Source organism: Heterocephalus glaber, unplaced genomic scaffold, assembly GCF_053883595.1.
Source record: "Heterocephalus glaber isolate CG9 unplaced genomic scaffold, H.glaber_assembly_v1.0 deba00001689, whole genome shotgun sequence".
NCBI lineage: Eukaryota > Metazoa > Chordata > Mammalia > Rodentia > Bathyergidae > Heterocephalus > Heterocephalus glaber.
The window spans coordinates 5205010-5225651 of NW_028258414.1; the positions used below are offsets into that span (position 1 = coordinate 5205010).

At 44.1% G+C, this 20642-nt stretch overlaps 1 long non-coding RNA gene across 1 annotated transcript in view; it reads right to left on the reverse strand.

The window, feature by feature from the left end:
* Window positions 1–19309, reverse strand: part of LOC147821826 (uncharacterized) — a 30596-nt gene extending 11287 nt beyond the window's left edge. The window contains exons 1-2 of the long non-coding RNA XR_015446485.1: window positions 19112–19309; window positions 18576–18650 (exon numbers count right to left, since the gene is read on the reverse strand). This is a non-coding gene — a long non-coding RNA (uncharacterized LOC147821826). The remainder of the gene's footprint in view (window positions 1–18575; window positions 18651–19111) is intronic.
* Between the last annotated feature and the right edge of the window lie 1333 nt (window positions 19310–20642).

Consider the following 20642-nt stretch of genomic DNA (forward strand, 5'->3'; position numbering starts at 1 on the left):
CAAGCATCTCTTCCCAAAAAATTTCACCCAAAAACTAATTGAGCATTGTGAGACTCATGCCCATCGCAGAACCAACTGTAGTGGGCAGGAGGAATGCAGTGTATCTCTGGCCTTCAGTATGGGACATGTGTTCCAGCCCTGAATGGTGTCTCATTGAAGAACATGTATTAATGATGCAGGGCAGGAGGAAAAACCAAAAATCCTGTCATTGGAAACTGAGTCAAGAGATGCTGGCTGCCCAATAATACCTATCATGAGAATACAGGACCCTCCCTAGGAACTGCAGAAATCTTCAGGAAGGTGTTTGATTTTTTTATAAGGCCTAGGACAGGAATTTGAGCCAAAATCATATAAACCTCTTGAGAGTCTGGGAGGCATCAACTAACATGCACTTGACATAGAGAATAGGAATAAAAGATAGATTTATCATGAAGGTAATGACACATAGGCTTCCCCTTATTTGACAGCAGTGTTATGTGACCTTACTGATAATGAGTTATGATACTGAGAATTTTCTAAACCACCAATAATAAAAGGTTTTCAACAATTCATGCTAAAGAAAGACTATCTTTTTATCCTTTCTATAAAAAACAATATTACAGGGCCAGGGATTTAGCTCAGCAGCACCATGCCTGCCTTGCAAGCACAAAGTCTTGAGTTCATTCCCTGGTACCAAAACCAAAACAAAACAAAGCAAAAAAACAATATTATAAAATCATAGTCATAGAAGGAGATAAAACAATAATGCAACCAACTACATGAGAAAAGTACTGTACAGTTGTGTTAGATGGTAATAAAAATGTGCTGTTTTCCTGGATTTTGTGATTTCTGTGAGCTCTTTCCAATTTGCAATTTATTGTGATCTCTTCTCATTCTGGTAAAATACTCACATTTGTCCTTAACTTTGTATTTGCAATTACATGTTCATTTTCTTGGAGGAGCAAAATTGTATAAGCTACAGGCTTATACAATACAGGCTTGGATATCCTAGGGTTCTATCTTTTTGGCAGAGGCCAGAGGCTACCCTAGAGCTTTAAGCTGATTTTTTATGGCTCCAGCAATTCCTGGCTACATAGTTTCACATCACAAACCCAGGGAGGAGAAAGTATCAGAAGCCATGCATTCCCAGCTCAAGTCCTAAATTCACTGTCCTGGGCCAGCTTAATAGTCTACCCCTTGCTTGGATCAACAATCCTGTTGACTGGTTCCACCAATCAGAACGCATTCCTGGAGCTGGGGGGTGGAGCTGATGCTACAGAAACCACCTAAGAATAAAGATGGTGTAATTATTTTCAAAGGAAACTTGGTGTGCTGGTACCAGGGAGGAAGAAAACAGATCCTGGATGGAACACACTAATGTGTCTGAGCTGTGAGGAATGTAGATCAAATGAGGCACTAGACTTGGTTGGAAAATTTAAGGGAAAACCCAAAACTCAGTAATAGACTTGCATGATTTTTTTATGATTCACCTCCCAACTGGCCCCTGATCCTTGGAGGTATGGAGAGGGCAGAGGGTGTTCATTTCACTTACAATTAGGAGCTTCCTTCCACTGTGCTAATGGCACAAGCTCTGATTAACAGAAGATTTAGAAGAAACAGGAATGATGTAGGTCCTCACGCTCAGGTGAAGCCTCTGCCCAGCTTCTCTATCCCCACGTCACTGCGAGCTGGTAAGGGTAGGCTCAGCCTGCTTGCTGGGGAAAACACTTAGGATGTGACAGATGGATGAAGAGGCAGCTCCAGCCCAGTTTGCTGCCAGCTCAAGCCAGCCTTGCTTGCCTGCACAGATGTGCTGTGGCTTCAGTTTCTAAGCCAAGATATACTCTGGGTGACAGCTCATAAAAAGGTAATCTATTCACGTTATCAGGAGCTCATGCCTGGCAGTAGCTCGGGTGTTGGTGAATGGGAGAAAGACAGCATTCCAACTGTGTGCGTGATCAGACAGCCAGTATAGGAGCCAGAGATAACCAGAAGCACTGACGAATAATTCATAGGTCATCTGAACATACCATTTCAGGTAAGAGTTCCTAGTTCCTTCTAAGAAATGCATCCTCGGATTGTCAAGAACTACGTGTGAGCTCTGCAACCCTGGGTGACTGACTGGGACACTGAACTATTTGAGTGCTCAGTTTCCCCACATGTTAGGTGCCTACCCCATCAGGAGTAGGCAGCCCCACAACAGTTGGCACCAGAGGGCCGGGAGGAAACACCGCTTTATTTGTCTACACTAACAAGTAGTACATGAGTCTAGTAAGTGTGAACTCATTTGTCAAGAAATCTATTACCTACTCTAGTATTCAAATTCATTTTTTTAATAGTCTCAAGAATGCTTTGCATCTCTGAATAAAATTGTCTCCTTCACATTTTTTAGTTTGAGTCCTCTGAGAAGCATATGGATTAAGCATGCAAGAGAATTGTCGGGGGGGACCTGTGAGGAGGAGCAGAGGAGCCAGAGCAGGCCAGGAGAGCCTCCACACCGTAATACCAGCCAGCAGAGGGGGAAGGAAGAAGGTGCGCTGGGTAGGAAGCGCCTCAGACTGCAGCACACAGGACTGGGAACACGGCAGCTGGCTGGGTTTAGTTCACTAGGGTTACCGTGACAAAGGACCATGGACTCTGTGAGTGAAACAGCAGAAACTGATTTCCCCACAGTTTCCAAGCTAGATATCCACGATCAACCCTGTCGGCAGGGTTGTTTTCTTCCGAGCCTCTGCCTTTGGCTCGCAGATGGCCATCTTCTCCCTGTGTCTTTACGGGATCTTCCTTCTCATGCATGTCTGTGTCCCAGCCTCTTTCCATATGGACACCAGGCATATGGAATTGCAGACCTCTCTAACTTAGTAGCTCTTTATGGACCCTGTGTCTAAATATGGTCACATTCGGAAGTACTGGGGGTAAGGACTTCAAAAAGGAAAGCCCACACCAAGCAGGCAGAATGTCCTCAAGCTCAAGGTGCCTATCAGAAGACCCTGCATCACACAGCAGTGGGACTGTGCTAGATCCCCACAGTGCACAGTGGCTTTGGTGAGAAAAATGGTAGATCCACACAGGCCACAGCTGGGGCTGGCAAGAGGGACACATTTCTGCAGTTACAACACTCAATTGTCCATTCACTAATTTGCGAAAAAAAAATTGTCACCTACTAGGTATAAGGTAAATAAGTCTCAATCTTGACTTACAACAACATCACCAGTGGTTTGTAGTATACATTCCTGGGCCCCATCTCTGCTGGGGATAGCTCGGCTAGGAAATGGGTGTGCCACCTACTAGGTACAGGGCACCAAAAGGGACAGTCTCTGTCCACCAGGAATGTCAGGCTATTTTCAAAAGCCTCATGAACAGAATGGCAGTCCAACAACATTATCACACCCTGGTTCAATCATTAACCACAATCAGCTGGATATAAGGACTTGCAACTATTATCAATCAGTAATAAATACAAAGCTTCACATGCCCAGGTTCGGAGATAGAAACTCATTCTGCTTTCCTTCTTGGTGCTTCTTGCCAGGAACTTTATGCTGTACTTCTTCAGGTCAAAACCAAGAGACATGCCTCTGCTCAGATTATAGTGAGTCTCTGCAAATGTCAAACCTAGTTCTTAAAAGTCAGGCCAATAATTCATACTCACTGACCTCCTGATTCCTCGGGTAACTGTCCCTGCTGGCTATGCACCTGGCACCCGCAAGCTCCTTCTAGGTGTAGCCATGGAAGACTGGCTTTGTCTTCCCTGCAAAAGAGGGATGTAGGGGAAAGCCCAGCTTTCAATTTTAATTTGCCTTTTACTGTGCAGTTCATTTTGAGCAAACTTTTTAATCTTTCAGTATCTCCCTTCCCTTAACTTTTATTTGGAAATGATAGTAACTACTTGCAAAGTTGCTGTGACGACTAAAAGATCACAAATGTGAGAATGTCCCTTAGCACAGAGAGTCACAGTAGTCTACAGAATCTGAACCCCCTCCATCATACCCCTAGTCACCAGAAAATCATTTTCCCCAGTGTCTGAAAAAAAAAATTATCTCATCAAAACCACTGGGGAAATCAGAAAATTCCAGTTTCTATTGTCCTTGAAATTCCCCACTTACGAATACAAAGCTCTTCACAGTAAAACTGACTCTGAGAAGTTTCAAATCAATCTTTCCACTGGATGTGGTAGCACATGCCTGCAATTCCAGCACTCGGGAGGCTGAGGTAGGAGGATCACCACAAGTTCGAGGCCAGCCTGGGATACATAGTGAGTTCAAGGCCAGCCTGAATTACATCACAAGAAAGAATGAAAAAAAGAAAGAAAGTCAATCTTTCCTACTTCAGTGTGAATTTCTACTTCCATGAAGCATGGCCTAACTATCCAGCCTAACTGTGCAAAAGAAAGGCTTTACCTCTTGGTAAAGAAAACCTCATCAACAGCAAGGATCCTTCTAGTGTTCCCAGATCACATCAAGTAGGTGACTCCTTTTCATAAGGGTAGCCTAAGCTAGAACTGCAACAGAAGTAGGAGGAATCATGCTTTCAAGGGACTGCAACCATTTTTAGTAGAAAATACCTCTCTTCTTTCAAATTACATTTGGTCCTGGATCCTAGTGGTTTTAAAACAGATATAGATCTTATTTTATTAACACAAACTGAGTTTAAATTGATAACTTTTGCTCATTAAAACCTGAAAAAAATATGAGCAAGAAGCTGTTTTGAAATCGAGTCATTAAATAACAGTTAAGTATTCTATCTCCTTCAGTAACTTATTATATTGCTGATGCTATTGTTTTTGCTTTGGTTGCTCAGTATCAGGAAAAGCTTGCCACAGAGATAAGTAACTCTTAGTGGTTCTAGTCCAACACCCCTTCTGTTGACTTCAGGAGACACTGATAAAACTATCGGTATGGCTTGAAAGATTATGTTATGTATCTATATGCATATGTGTGTAAATATCTGGCAATAAGGCATCCAGATAGCACAGTGATTGCTTAAAGCATAATATGGTATTTTTACATTGCAACATGCTTACCGTTGGCTAGTCACTGCAAAAGCAAGAGTTAGTCTGTAATGAGACTTCATGCCAAGCAGATGCATCTAAACTTGGCATGGCCTTTAATCCAGTGTGGCACACGGGAACTATGCTAACACAGCCCAGATTTTAAGACAAGACTGTTGAGGAGTGGCAACCCTCCCGGTATTTACACTTCTACAAAATAATTCATTATGCACAAGGAAGAAGTCCAGACAAGGCCCTTTCAAGACTACAAAATAAGTTCACAAGGAAATACAAATGAATGTGTTCAAATATTCTACCCGTTCAAGTTACAATGCAATTCAAATGTATACATTTGATTACTCTTGTTGCTCTTAGTCTGTTTTAAAGATACTCTTAACATTTTTGATGAAATTTGACTCAAGGGTTTGCATTCTGTGGAAATATCTCTGCACAAGGATTTGATAGGCTCTGATACCCAGTCCAACGAAGATGCAGAAACCAGGCCAGGTAAGTGTGAAGTGCCGTTCCATCTGGAACAGAAACACAGTGAGAACCTAAGCCCCCAGCCTCCCAGCCTCCCAGCTCAGACTGCAACCCCAAGTGCCAGGAGATTCCTGAGCTCCATACTCAGGATAGCGGCAGATACTACACAGGGCCAAGCAGGAAATCCCTTTCCCCATGGGAGACAGAAGTCCCTGAATGATCAGTGACCTTTATGGCAGTCTGTGCTGGAGAGCTTGAAAAAAACACAGTGGTTTGGTTTGGAGAGAGAGAGAGAGAGAGAGAGAGAGAGAGAGAGAGAGAGAGATCATGACACATCATCCTAAGGTGTAGAGATGAAGCCTTTCACTAATCACGGGGAAAGACAGCGCCCACTAGACCACTAGAGGCTGGACAGATGGAGGGAGACACCAGCCCAGGCTTGAATCTGGGCCTACAGAATGAGGATGAGCCCAGGAGGCCTGTAGCCACATCTCTCCATCTTTCAGACAGCTGCAACAGCTATTCTAAATCCTGGCCTAAGGCCAGCCTTTATTAATTCCAGCAATAAACTTGCATGTGCCAAGGCTCATCTATTTTGGACCATAAATGACAAAAAGAGCTACTACAGAATGTCAGATTTGTCCCTGTTTCGATTGGTACCTTCTGCAGTGATACTTGCTGGGCCCCACAAATGATTCATTTGAAGCAGCAGATTTCTGAGTCACTGGCAGAATAATTTACTCACATTTCTCTCATCATTGCCATGTGTTCTTCTCTGCTAGAACTAAACATTATTCATGTTTCCCTTTGTACAAGTTAATATTAATGTCACCAACAGGCTGTGCTTTCTCTCTGCTGAGCAACGATGCAGAAAACATGAGAACAAAATAAAAGGCATTTCCATGCCTGTTTTAAAAGGGCAAGCCCCCTGTTTCTAACCAAGAATCAAAGGAATGATTATCAAACTTGAGTTAACAAACAGATTCCACCCGTACCCCTGCACCAACTGTTTCAAGTGCCTTCCTAGTGCTGCATCAGGGAAGCCAACTTCCCTTCCTACGTACAGGCACCTACCTTCTGTCCAGGGCTGAGAAAGTAACTGTGCCATCTTCTTTTCTCTGACTCCCTGCCTCCACCAGGCAAACGCTATCATTTGGTTCCTGTGTAACGTGAGGATCTTCATGAGGGAACAAAGGACAAAAACCCTTCAAACTAACTCAACAAAAAATGGCCACTGTGTTGAAGGAAACAGGTATCTCAGAGAAGACAGCGCAGGAAGTGGGCCGAGCACAGGAGAGCTCAAGCATCCCTGGGCAGCAGGAAGGCTGTCATGCTCCCTTGGGCTCCTTTTCCAAACAGGTGCATTGTCAAAAATTTAAGGAGACATGCTGGTAGGTGGGGCACTCAGCCTGTGCTGGCAACTTAGAGGGAAAAGTGTGATACGGAGCCTGGTGTATCTAAAAATGACTGCCATACCAATGGTCACACTGTCACCTATAGAGGTGCTCTGATAGTGACACAGAGTGAAAGCAGTCTAACTGTGACCTATAGGCTGTTGATTTAACAGCCCCATTCTCTGTTCCCTGGATACCATGAGGTGAGCAGCTTTCCTGTTTAGGTTCTCTCTCTCAAAAAGCTATAGATTAAACTAACTCACAGTTCGAGATAAGAGATAAGCATTTCCCTATCTTGTCCCCAAATTACCATGAGAGGGTCTGTCTAATGCCTGCTTAATACCAAGTGCACTCTACCTACTGCATACCCTTGATCTCACCTGCTGATAGCTACTGAAAACGGAATAAACTTGGGGAAGATTTATAATGAATCACTGTTGACTCCAAGTGAATTTCAACTCACTGGCCCAAGAGTTCATACAACATTTATTTAACAGTGATTAGAGAGTTTCTATACAACTCCTTCTCTCCTTTTTTGACAATAAGGGCCATGCTTTCCTCTCTCTAACCTTTTGTTACTTTCCTGTTATTCATAAATCCTCAGAGACAACTGACTGGCATGCCAGCCTCATTTACATGCACTCTGCCTGAACCAGGATGAGCCTATTCAAAACCGTTTTGTAATTTTTCCCATTCCTTTCCCTCCCGTGTCTTACACTTCAATTTCCTGGCGCCTATGGTTTTCATTCTGCAGATCATTAACCTTAAAAAAATGGCAAACTTTAAAAATAGCTTGCTTTCTCTTTGTCATCTGTAAACATTGTACATTATCTCCTCCAAGAAAAGGGCTGATGCCTTTGCAGTACTTCCTGCTTGGAACCACATAAAAATAATCATTGTAATTCTCACAATTATCTTCAAGCCTAAGATCATCCTACATGTTAGTCATCCTATCTTTACCAATTCATTCACTCATTCATTCTTGGGATAAACTTTTAGTAGGGAATCTCGAAATGCTGCTGCACTAGAGACACAGAGCTGGATAAATGATAGCCCTGTTCTCCAAGAGAAAATACCTATGGGCAAGGAGATAGATTCTTAATATTTCATTTTCTCGTAATTTAATCAGCATGTCTCCATCTTGTACCCAATGAAGACAATTAAGGTAAATGCATCCTGGCCATACAACCTTCTTCTGCCAGATTCTAATGTGTGCTTATTCACTTTCATGTACTGTCTCAACAACCAGAGAATCATGTGTAATGTCTTCGGATACACAGTCAAGCATCACTTAATGACAGGGACATAGTCTGAGAAATATATCACTCAGCAGTTTTGTCATTGTGTGACTATCACAGCGTATGCTTATACAAACTAAGACAGCTATGACATCACTAGGTGACACAGCCTCGAGGGAGCCACTGTCACGTGTCGATGGTCACTGACTGAACCACAGTCACGTGCCACATGACCACAGTTAGAAAAAAGACTGCTAGGGTGAGAAGGGGTGACTGGGCATATGTTAGGCCAGAAGGAAAGGGATTTACAACTTATCTTGGGGAGAAAGAAAGAATGACAGAAATAGTAAACCATGGCATGACAACTGCATTCACACAAGTATGTTTACCTGCATTTCTAGGAGAAGGTGGGTGCAGGAAACATAACCACCAGCCTGTAAAATGAAGAAGGGCAGTACTTCTTGGCATGCACAGAATCAGCAATAAAGTAAACACATACACAAACTTATTGTGGACATTGCAAGGGAGGCAGATTCTGAAACATTTCTAAGGAATTATCACTTATTGAATATGTGCAAAATATTACTGATGGGTTAGTAATGGTGAAGGGAACTAAGGAGGAGTCATGTGTGGTTGTGATGGCTGGAAGAACTAAAAGGCTCCCATTGAGGTTCTGGAAGCAGCAGCAGTTGAAACTGACCTTCAAGGATGAGCAGCAATGGGAGGTGAGGGGTCAGGGTAATCTGGGCCAAGGGACAAGGGACTGGCACGTCCAGAGGCACACAGGTGTCATAGATGGCTTTGTATGGCTATAACAAAATAACGGAGGCTAGATTGTATATAAGGGAAGAGGTTTACTTGACTCATAATTGTGGTGGCTGGAGATTGAAACAGTATGGCAGTGACATCCTACCAAAGGTCTGCCAGCTTCATCACAGCCTGGCAGAGCAGCAGAATGGGAATCAGCCCTGACCAGAAGGGGCATGTGTGTGAGAAGAAAGCAGGACACAGAGAAGAGCCAGGCTTGCTCGTTTATAACATCCCATGCTCTCGCGAGAACTCTAATCCACTCTTAACAGATCGGACCCAGTCAGTCAAACTCCCATTGCTCCGAGATTAATCCATTAGAGAGATGGGGCCCCAGGACTAGGCATCTTCCATGAGGCCCCACCTTCTAAAGGTTCTACCACCTCAGCCTCATCATACTGGGACCAGGCTTCCAGCACATACACTTTTGGGGGACAAACCACATCCAACCCATAGCCAGAGGATCCCTGCAGGGCACAACCAGGGCAGGGGAAAGGCTGACTGAAGGAAGGACCAGCAGAAGGGAGGGCAGGCAGGGACTTGGACCAGTCTCAAGGGCTTCATCCCTCACAGAAAGGAGCCTGGGATTTCTACAGAAAGAAAATGTGATTTATGAGCCAGGTAGGACATCATGAGGCAGCTCATCATGTCGGAAGACAAGGCAGGAGACAGTCTGCACCCTGGGCTTTCTGGAGAGGGGCTCCGGAAGCCCCCATACTCTGCTTTGCTTCATGTTCCTCTGCATACAATCTCTATGACAACTCTGTTGGTCTATTAGCCCAGGTCACAAAATAGGGATTCCTTCAACAGAGCTGGCGAGCATGACCAGTGCTCTCAGAAGAAATACTTTCTGGCACTGCACTGTCTCTGTTCAATAAGGCCGTACTACCTCCCCAAGCAACCTCTTAGCCAAGGAGAACGACTGTATTTTTGACACCTCACTGTGTGCCAGACAGTGTGCATATGCAGTAACTAATTTTATCTTCATTGTAATCTTATCAGGAATGAGCTACTAATATTGCTATCCTCCCGATGAAGAAACTGAGGCTCAGGCAGGGTATATGACTCCCTTTAGGTTTGACAGGTGCAGGCAGTATACCCTGGACATTCCTCTGTTGAATTTCCCACTCATTCCAGGGGGATCCTGGTGAGGGTCCACACCCTCAGTAGGCTCCAGGTATTACTGTGGCTGTAGGAAGCTCTCCTAACAAGTTGGTGCAGCCACACTGCCTTTAGAATATGAGGTTACTTGATTGAATGGGGGCCCCTCTTGAGCCTCTCGTGAGCACAACAATGAGGGGAACACAGTGCTGGTCTCCCCCTCAGCACAACATTACTGCACACAGCGCTGTAACCCCCCTGACTTCCTTCTGTTTACCTGTTCACCAGTGACTCAGAAACGTGCTGTTCTCATGGTAATTCTCACTTGCTTGTGCTATTGTGTACAGGCACTGAGCCCAACTTCCGCCTCGTGTGCTGCTCCTGTTTTTACCTGCACTGGGACTAAGTGACTGAACTCGTACCAAAACTAGCCCCAGAGATTCCCAGAAACTGTGGGGCACGGTTGCTCAAATGGCTTTGATTTTATGGTGTTTGCCTTGGCCAGGAGATAAGGTGACATAATAACATAATTACGGTGGCTATACTGTGACGGGAAGAGCTGAAGTCACACCAGCTTCCTCCTCCTTTCCCTTCTGATAGACTCAGAGTTGTTTTCATTGAGATATAATCCACATACTATAAAAATTCTCCCTTAAAAAGGGTGCCGTCCAATGGCTTTTAGTGTATTCACAAAGATGTGCAACTACTGTCTCTACCTAATTCCAGAACACAGTAATCGCCTCCGTAAAGTCACATTATGTCCGCCAGTGGTCCCTCCCAGGCCTTTTACTGGGTGCCAACACCATCCAGGCTCTGAGGCCGAGCCCATGTGCGGACTCAGAGCAGGCAGGCAGCCTGTCACTGTGGAGCCTTCTGTTTCTCCTCTCAGCATGGCGGCAGTGGGCAGCCTTGGAAAGGCCACCTGAAGCCCCTAAAAATGCCATGATGTGGGAAAGACCCCAGTTATGGCAACTCCTTTCAGGACTGTATCAGCTGCTTGCCATGAGGGTAAACCCCAAGAGGGGTGCTCTGTAATACAGGTGAGTTGGGCTCTGCTGAGGGGCTGAGCAACATTATGGTCAATGATGAGCCACACACACAGCAGTGGCCCCCCAGATCATACACAGGGTTGACACAGTAGCTGACTTAGTTAAGTATGATGCTGCACAATGAAGAAATTGCCCAGTGACACGTTTCTCAGAATATGTCCCCTTTGTTAAGAGACACACGACTGTATTTGGATGTACAGCTGAACTGTCCAGACCAGGGAGCAGAGGTTCTGAGTGGTGACACATGTGCCTCACTGCTCTCCCAAACAAACCAACACTGACAGGCTATTCCTTAAATAAACAGCCATTCTTTAAAGGGGCTCTACACTGTCATCCTACCCAGGGTGCCTTGCACCTCAGTCCACTCCCCACCAACCCATACTGTACCCAGCATGCACCATTTCTACCAATCTACCCTAAGCGCTCACCTTGCCCCACCCCCACAACGGCCTCAGGGGCCACCACCAGGGACTAAAAGGTAACACGGGGTAAAAATGACATTTGTTTTAGCCAAATTTCCTCAAAATAAAGAATTTGGTCTATGTGCCATACTATCCAAGAGCATCTCAGGCTCAGTCCTAAATCTCAACTGTTCCTAACAGAGTGTTAGAGCAAATCACACCAAGTCTTTTGAATAACAGAACCCCTGTCTCTTAGTACCTGTGGTAACCTAGGTAATCCAAATTCAAAAAGGGAAAGTGAAGGTCATGTGGAAACTGGGTCAGTAGCTCTTAATGGTGTTGGTTCAGCAGAGAATCCAGGTCAGTGACATTTTCTCATGGCCTACACTGCGGCAGAGCCTTTCATTCCACATGGAGCTCAGGGCAACATTGATTCTCTTGGCCTCTAAATGAACATATGTCCCCTTGTGCCTGTCAAAGGGAATGGAAAAATACTTTTTTAAATTGGTCTATCAACTTCAGTTGTAACAGGTTGGGTGAGCTACATGGCCCTGGGTTTCAATGGCCACCAGTTGCCCAAGGGCATCTGGACAGTTGGTCTATAGCCACTGTGGATTTTTCATAATCCAGGGTTTCTCAGGATAGAGGCTCTTTATCTTCCTCCCTTACCTAAACAGAGAACAATAGCCAGAGCATATTTAACACCAAGAGAATAAGGGTAAGCAAATTAAACATAAAGGCTATAACGTCAGTGGTCTGGTTCCGCAGTGTTTTCAAACAGGTTTGGGCCATATGCATTTCACCCAGACTCACACTAAACTCCTGACACTGACCCTACAAACGCAGGATGATAGCCTGAGACCAGGAAGTCTATTTGTCCCTCAGGCAAATACACAAAATCATCTGCTCCTGAAAATGTGACTGTGGCAAACATTACTTTGTGAGACTAGTCTTATTTCAGGCCTGGTGCTGATGGGAAAGAGTGATGTGAAACAAAGCCAGAGGTTTGCCACTCTGCTATAAATGCTCTCAGGAGTTCCTTTCAAGCTCTAATGCACACAGTGTTGACTAGATCCTGGACCCTGGGCAAGGGATTGTTGCATGGATTGTCTCATTTCATCCTCACAGTACAGAGCGCCAGTGCTGTCATCATGCACATGATACAGGTTGACGGGAATGAGGCAGAAAGAGAGTGAATGACTTGAGGATCGCAGAGCTTAAATATTGGAGCTAAGATTCACACCCTGCCAGTCTCTTTCTAGAAGCCGTCCTCAAGATCGCTCTGAGGAGAGCCAGTGCTCTTTGCTTTCTCAACCAAAGGCTAAGAAAAAATAAGCATGGTGAGGTGACAGGAAACTGCTTGCATTTTACTCTGATATCCAATGATTTGTAGCCTCAAATAACAAAGGGTGACAGTACAAATGTTGACTGTTCCTGAATCAGTGATATTAAAGCAAGCTGTTTGAAATGCACACATCCCTGGGAAAACTTAGATAATCACTTTTCAGTAGTACTACTGAATTAATAAAGTTATTGTAGTTACAAGAAACAGGAAAGTAAGTTATTAATGTCAGGTGAGACCTTGATGCTACCAGGTCACTCCTGCAGATAGTTGGTCAATAACTTCTCCCATCACACACCATCCTCAGCCCTCTCTCTGCTCCACACCCTCTAACACACAGCACCTCTCTAGTTTGTCTACTCTCTTCCCAGTCCTTTAGGCCAAGCCAACTCATTGTACATTACTGCTCTACCAGTAAATAAGAGCAAGCCAAACCTGTGGGCAACTCTTTCAGGCTCAAAGTAGAAGAGCCACTTTAATTCACAGAGTTCAGCTTGGTAAGTTTTCAGAAGTGGCTCTGTAGGGGCAGTTCCCCCAAGTTCAGTCAACCAATAGGTGGAGCATGAGACCTGGCTTCCTTTTACTAAAACCAGAAGTACCTCCCACCTCCAGTCAGAAAAGGACATTTGTACTAATGCCCAAAAGGGCAGGGTGTGCATAAAATTTGTAGAAAAAGATGCTTCTTCTTGCTGCATTTTGAACACTAATTCTCTTGTATCATGACTTACTCTTACTCCTCACTCATTCCTATCTATTGGAGACTAATCCTTATGTTATCCAGACTCTGGACTTCATCCTTTATAACTTGTTCCCTGCTATTAGGTGGTATGGGTTTAAAATAATTCAAATTATTTATTAAGTACACTAATCAAGACTCCTTTAAGACACCACAGATGAGGCTAAAGTCCTGTAGGTAGTTATAATATGGGTCTTGCAGGAAAAGTCTGGAATTAGTACCTTGAGCGATAATTGAAGTTGTTATTGATGAGATTATAGAAAGAATTTTCTCCTCTGTCTTAAACTTCTTTTTTGCAGTATGGGGGATTAAATTATTATTATTATTATTATTATTATTATTATTATTATTATTATTGAGCCAGGGCCTAACTAAGTTGTTAAGTCACCTAGATTGTTGGCTTCAATTTGTGATCCTCCTGCCTCACCCTCCCAGAGTTCTGGGTTACAGGTGTGTGGCTCTAGTTTCCTTTCCCTCAGTATAATTGCCTCAAATCACTCTCATCTTCAGAAACAAAGCCAAGAAAAAATAAAAATAAAAAAGCTCCTCTTCCCTCAAATCTTCCTCTAGTGACTGCCAGTCCTTTCCCTCCTCCCATTCACTCCTTTCAAGGTTTTCTCGGATCCTGCAGTTCCTGTAGTTGCACTGCAACACATCTGGCATTTGTGTACATTGGGTTAGACCTAATGACAAAGAACACACACATCTACATCAACGTTTTTAAACAGACAAAAGCCAGCCTTCTTTATGGCTGCCTTCAGCTATGGTTGGCCTAGAGAGCTGGGCCTGGGGGTGGGGAAGCCAGAAGGTACTGCACACTTACACCCATCAGCTGACTTCCAGCTGGACAGACTGCTGGAACAGAGGGAGCAGCTGCTTCCAGGCCAGGGGCAGAGAATATGTGCACCAGGAGTTCCCGGCACTGCAGCACTCCGCTGGTCACTCAGCACAGCTGGACAGCAGAGCACTGCTAAGTTAAGCACTTCATTTGTACAGAGCTAAGTTTGCTTCTCTACTGCATCCTAGTCAATCAATCATGTTTACTGTTTACTCTTACATCAACATGATTGATCACAATAAAATTGTGCATTCCTTTAGGTTTAGTATCTTTCTAATTCATTCTGGTGATCCTCCGAAAGGAGTCTACTTACATGAAGTATTAAGCTAGTAAGTCCCTGGGCCCAAAGGGAAGGTCTCAATTTTCCTCTGACTATATCATCACGTATGTATACAAACAAGTCAAAAATTCTCTTTCTAAAATGCTAGCCAGTTGTCTTAATAAAATTTAGAAATATTTTCTATCTTACCTCTCAGAGATTTAAGTATCATCTTTGTCATGAGCCTCAGTTTCAACTACTACCCAGAGTTGTTTTCACTTTTATTTTTTTAAGTGGTTTATAAGGTAAGCATCCCTTTAGTGTTCCTTTTTTGGCAAAAATATTTTGGAGGGGGAATTAGTCCACACATTTCATCTCCCAAGTCAACTTTAGAGTTGGCTTGTTTTTTTCTTATTGGCTATTTTTTGTGAATCAGCATAAGGACATGTAAAATCAGTTAAGGACAAACTAGACTTTAGAATATCCCAGTACTGGGGATAACTCAATTCAACAGCCATATGAAAAAAGATAAAATTAGCAAATCTTTTATTCTCATTATGTATCAAGATACATTCAATGCAGATAACAGATCAATTCACACGACCACAAGCATTTGAAGAAAGCATCGTGGATTCCTCTGCGCTGTGGTTTATATCTAGTTGTCCCCACAAAGCTTCATGAGCTCACAGGCAGGGCTTTTGGAAGAGGATTGCACCGTGGAAGCACTACAGCGGATTTGCTATTAGGAGGTAGGGTCTAGGCAGGGCAGGGGAGCCACTGCAAGCATGACCTGGAAGGGTGTCTCTCCCTGCTCTCATCCTCTCTTCACTCTCTGCTTCCTGTCCACCATGCTGTGAGCAGCTTTCCTCCACCCAGGCCCTTCCCCCATACGGCTGACCATGCAAGTACTGAAACCCTAAAACCTAAGCCAAAATAAACCTCTCCTTTAAATTGCAGGTGACCAGTATTTTGTACCAGCAACTAAGAAGGTGACTAAGACACACTTATAAACTGTGACTGGGGAGAATTTTCCCATAGAGCAACACTCAGACACAGTAAGAAGCTGATAAATCTGCCTATGTAAAATAAAATTACAATAAAAAAATCCACAAAAGACAAATTAGAATAAATATTAGTAACGTATCACAAGAAATGATACCCTTAATATACAAAATATTTTTGAAAACACAGAGGCAAATAATCCTATAGAAAAACAGGAAAGAGATAAAACATAATCATGATAATAAGATGCAAAGACTTAAAATTGGGTCAAATACTAGCTTTCCAAACAATACAATCTCCTGGGGGGTTTTTGTTTTGGTTTGGTTTTGGTACTGGGCATGGAACCCAGGACCTTGCCTGCGCTTGTGAGGCAAGCAGTGGCACCACTGAGCTACATCCCTGGCCCACAGACTCCTGTTGATAGGACAAAGCCAAGCTTATTGCTTACATGGATACGAGAGAACACTACTTCCACAGAGCTTTCATGGTGACTTCAAGCAGTAAAACAAGGTAGGATTTTACTGAGAGTTAGGAGGTCATACTGAGGTAGGTCTTGTAAAGCAGAGGAAAGGGTGAGCTTGATTAAAATTGGGGAAGGAGGGCCGGGGATTTAGCTCAGTGATTCCGTCACCTCCCTCAAAGTGCAAGGTCCCGAGTTCGATCCCTGGTACAAAAAAAAACTAGGGAAGGATTATGGCAAAGGAAGCCATTATTATTGGAAACCACAAGGTGAGGATTTTGAAGTGAGGGACTCAATGTATTAAGGCCTTAACAGTTGATGATTTTACTGAAGAGTTGCTGGATTTTTCAGTAAGTTCCTATAACTAGCAATCAAGTTATATTTTTCCAGAGCAAGAGTCTCCTGGAATAATAAAGTTATACTAACAAAAACAATGGAATAGTGCCAGGAGGGAGTGGTAGCACATGCCTGTAATCCCAGCACTCTGGGAGGCTGAAGCAGAAGGATCATAAGTTTGAGCCTAGCCTGGGCAACTTAGCAACTTAGTGAGACCCTGTCTCAAAATAAAATATAAATAAAAAGGGCTGGGAATGTAGCTCAGTGGAACAGCCCTGGGTTTAATCCCCAGTGCCTGAGAAAGAAAGAAAACTGTGTAGGGCATAAACTGTTTCAGTCTTCAGTGTCCAAATTGTGCATAGAAAGCCAGAAAACACATGTTCTTCCCCTAACAGGGAAAAGACAGTATGCTGGAAATTAATGACTTTTCTTGACCCATCGGAGAATTAAAATGTAGGGCAAACAACTAGGTCCAAAGATGGACAGAGGCAGCACCTATGGGAAAAACAAGACCTAAACTTGAATTTATATGCTACCTGAATGTATGCTGTCAAATGCCATTATAAACCAGTGAGAAGATTCAACTGGAAAATTTCAACAAATTGGGCTGCTGTGAGAACAGAAAGCCCTTGGGGCCACAGGTGGAGGATCCCCACTCCTTGGGCTCCTCCTCCAGGAATCCCACTAGATTTGCAGGGGAGACTGGGGAATCCTGAGAAAGCCAAGGTATGCAGTTACTAAAATGGGCAGCAGAAGCTGGAGTGGAAATCGGGGTGGGTTGACGTGCAGGATCACTGGTGGTGGCTGATTGATCACGTTCTCCCATCCCAGAATGGAAAAGATAAGAAGTTTACAAAGCTGTACTTGTGCTAAATAAGAATACCAAAACAACGACAATCTAGAATTGTTGTACGGCTCAGAGAACTGCAGTGTAAAGTCATAGCTCAGTTCCCAGACTTTACTGCAGAGGTCAGTCAACTTTTTCCACCAAGGGACAGAGAGTAAATAGTTTAGGCCTCTACAGCCAACAGCCTGTATCCCAGCTACTCAACTCTGCTACTGAAGTGTGAGGCAGCCACAGACCCATGGAAAAGACAAGTGTGGCTATATTCAATCTACTTAGGGTCCCTGAAATTTGGATCTCATACAATTTTCACATATTATGAAGCCTTTTGAATTTTCCTACTATTTAAAAGTGTAAAACCACTCTTAGATTGCAGGCCATGCCTTACATGCATAGGAAGCCAGTCAGATTTAGTATGTGGGCTGGAGTTTGCCAAACTCTGCTTTAGCAATCTTAAGACTCTGAAGCCCCTGGGATACCGACCATGGCTTAAATCGGTCCCACATTTGCCAAGTCCCATGGGATACTATATTCTCAACTGCTAGCCACTCTTAGCCAGCCCCTTATTGATGGCCTTCCCTCTCTCCCATGGACACCCCTGCTCCATGGTCATGGGAACCATGGTTGTTCTCAGGGCTTACAGAAGCTCACTCAGCCTGATCCTGACTCCCACCACTCCTCTCCTCCAATGATTCCTTTCCCTGTGCTTTCACCACCCAGACAACCTTTTTCTTCCTTCCTCCCCACTTATATTATAGTCATGGTCCCCTATAATCTTAAAATGAGCACTAACAGAGGACTTACAGAGGATGACAGTTTTAATCTCCTGCTATGAACAATGTGTCCTAGTAACCTGCAGCACAATGACTTCTCCACTGCCAAGAGGCAGCAGCAGAGCCATTCTGCAAAGAGTTCAGAAAAAGACCACATCAAACGAAAATGTCAACAGGCACAGCTGAGGGAGGAGGGTCTGCAGGCCGAGGCAAAGGTATGGAGGTATAAAAAGGCACCTGCAACATCAGAGAATGACAAAAAGTAAAGGGCATGTGGCAGAGGTGCTGATGTGAAGCGGGTCGTAGGTCACACCGGGTAGATCTTAACCGGGTCTTAACGCTGAACCAGAAAGCTAGTTGCAAGGGCTGTGCAGAGTCTGTATCTGGCTATCCACCCTCCAGGCCTTGGAGCTTTTGGAAGCCCTTTGCTATTCCTGACTAGCTAATGCAGTAGTTCACCCCAGACCAGAGAAGGACACACTTCCACCCTGACAGTGTCCTGGTCCCGGTGTTGTCTTAGCAGAAACCAAACAGAAGTGGCAGTACCTCTGTAGCATGCTTGCGACCTCCGGAGTGAGTAGGGCCAAGCCTGGGTGTTTGTTCCCTCTGTAGACTTGAGCACTGCAACGATAATCAAGAGACTTTGGGGATTTTCCTCTGTGCTAAAAACACTTCAGTTTTGCCTAGTGCCAGCACTTGCCAGGTCTCAAAGTCTGAAGCTATCCATAAACAAGGTCTGGGCAGATAACTGATGTGAGTTCCTGCCCCCCTTAAACTAACAAAAACACCCTTATCTCCCAGCCGAAAAAGGAAAAAAAAAAAGTCCCCATCATCATCCAGCTGCATCAACTTCCTATTTTTCCCAGCCCGCTGCCCTTTCTCCTTCATTGCCTCCTGTTTCCCAGCAACACCTGGCATCCCCTGCACCCAGGGCAGCAGGGCCCGGGGGGTGCCACCCAGATGTGAGAGTGGGAGGAGAAGATGAGGGCGCAGCAGGGCATTCGGACGCTTCAGAGCCGCAGGCATCTAGGAGGTTGGCCTGGGGAGCGAGCCCCAGACCTTCTCTAAATAAACATCCGAACCTGGGATGGAGGAGACACGGTCACAAGTAATCGTGGCTGCAGTCTCCACAGACTCGGCTTCCCGTAAGCTCCCCTCTCCACCCTCTAAAACCCAGGCTCTGAGAGGCTGGGCGGCTTATCCAAGACCAGGAGGCAGTCAGGCTTTGAATTCTAAGCTTCTGACTAAATCCCGGCAGGTGGCTCGCTCTCAGCATTAGTTTCCACGGTTTTGAACACGGGAGTCAAAGAGCGCATGTGCATGCGTCATGTGCGTGCGTCTGTGCGTGCGCATGCGTCTGTGCGAACACGCCCACGCATGGCCACACACGACTGAGAAGTAGGTTCTACTTTACGAAGCTGATTTTGAAGGAGGCAAAGCACCTAACATAGTGCCTGACACCACCCGTCGTCCCACCTGGGGATGGGGATCACCTTAAAATCACCCCTGTACTTTTTTTCTTTTTTCTTTTTCTTTCTTTGGTGCTGGCATTGAACCTAGGCTCCTTCATAAGCTAAGCACACACTGTACCACTGAGCAATACCGTATCCCATCAGTGAATTTTATGAATGAACTTGACAGCCCTTTATCACCCTCAATGATAATTTTTATATGTGAGTCTGCTGGCTGCGAGTTGCTCTGGGAATTCTTTGTACAGTTCCTAGCGTGCCATCGATCCTAAATATATCTTTTGTTCATTTTAATAATGAGTATGAGGGACATGAGGACAATACAAATGAATGAGAACAAATACAAGTGAATATGGGGGACGTCAGAACAAATTCCGCATTTAATGGCTTACCAGGTTAACGACTGTTCACCTGCCGCTCAGACTTTTGAACTGTCTTTTTTGTACAGTTCTGTACATCTTATCGATAAAGCCTCAATGTCTTTTACCTCGTTTATACAACACTGTAATTTTTGCTGATTTTACTGTACAGTAAAGTACTGTAGCTTTATGTTGTTACACATAACAGTATTGCGTGTAAGAGTTACGCAAATAAAAGTCATCAAGTTGGAGTTTCCTTTAACCATTTCTTTGTTCTGAATATTGTAATGTACCTCGTATATACAATTTCTCATTTAGCAACCATTTTGCTTGACCTAGCCATAAGAACTGAACTCAATCCTCAAACAAGAAGTGCCTGTAGCCTATTGTGTTTTAAGTACACTCACTAAGCATGTTGTGCAAATAAACAGCATTCATGAAAAGGCAAATGTCTTCAAAAATGTGTGTTATTTCTATAATGTCTCTTACTGAGGAATATAAGCTATCTGACATTTTTTGGGTATTGAGGCAACCTTATATGAGGTTGCTTTTTTTACTTCAATATGCAAAAAATATATGATTTGCCCGTTTTGATGCGGAAGGGAGTGATTTGGAGCATGGTCTTATAAAATCTGTCGATCACCATTTCTCTGTTCTGAATATTGTACATACTATGTATAATTCCTCATTTAAGGATCAATTCATTTAATAATCTAGTTTCAGGAATGGAACTCGGTTATTAAACAAGGAGCGTCTGAATACTTCAGTGCCACTTCAGTCACCTG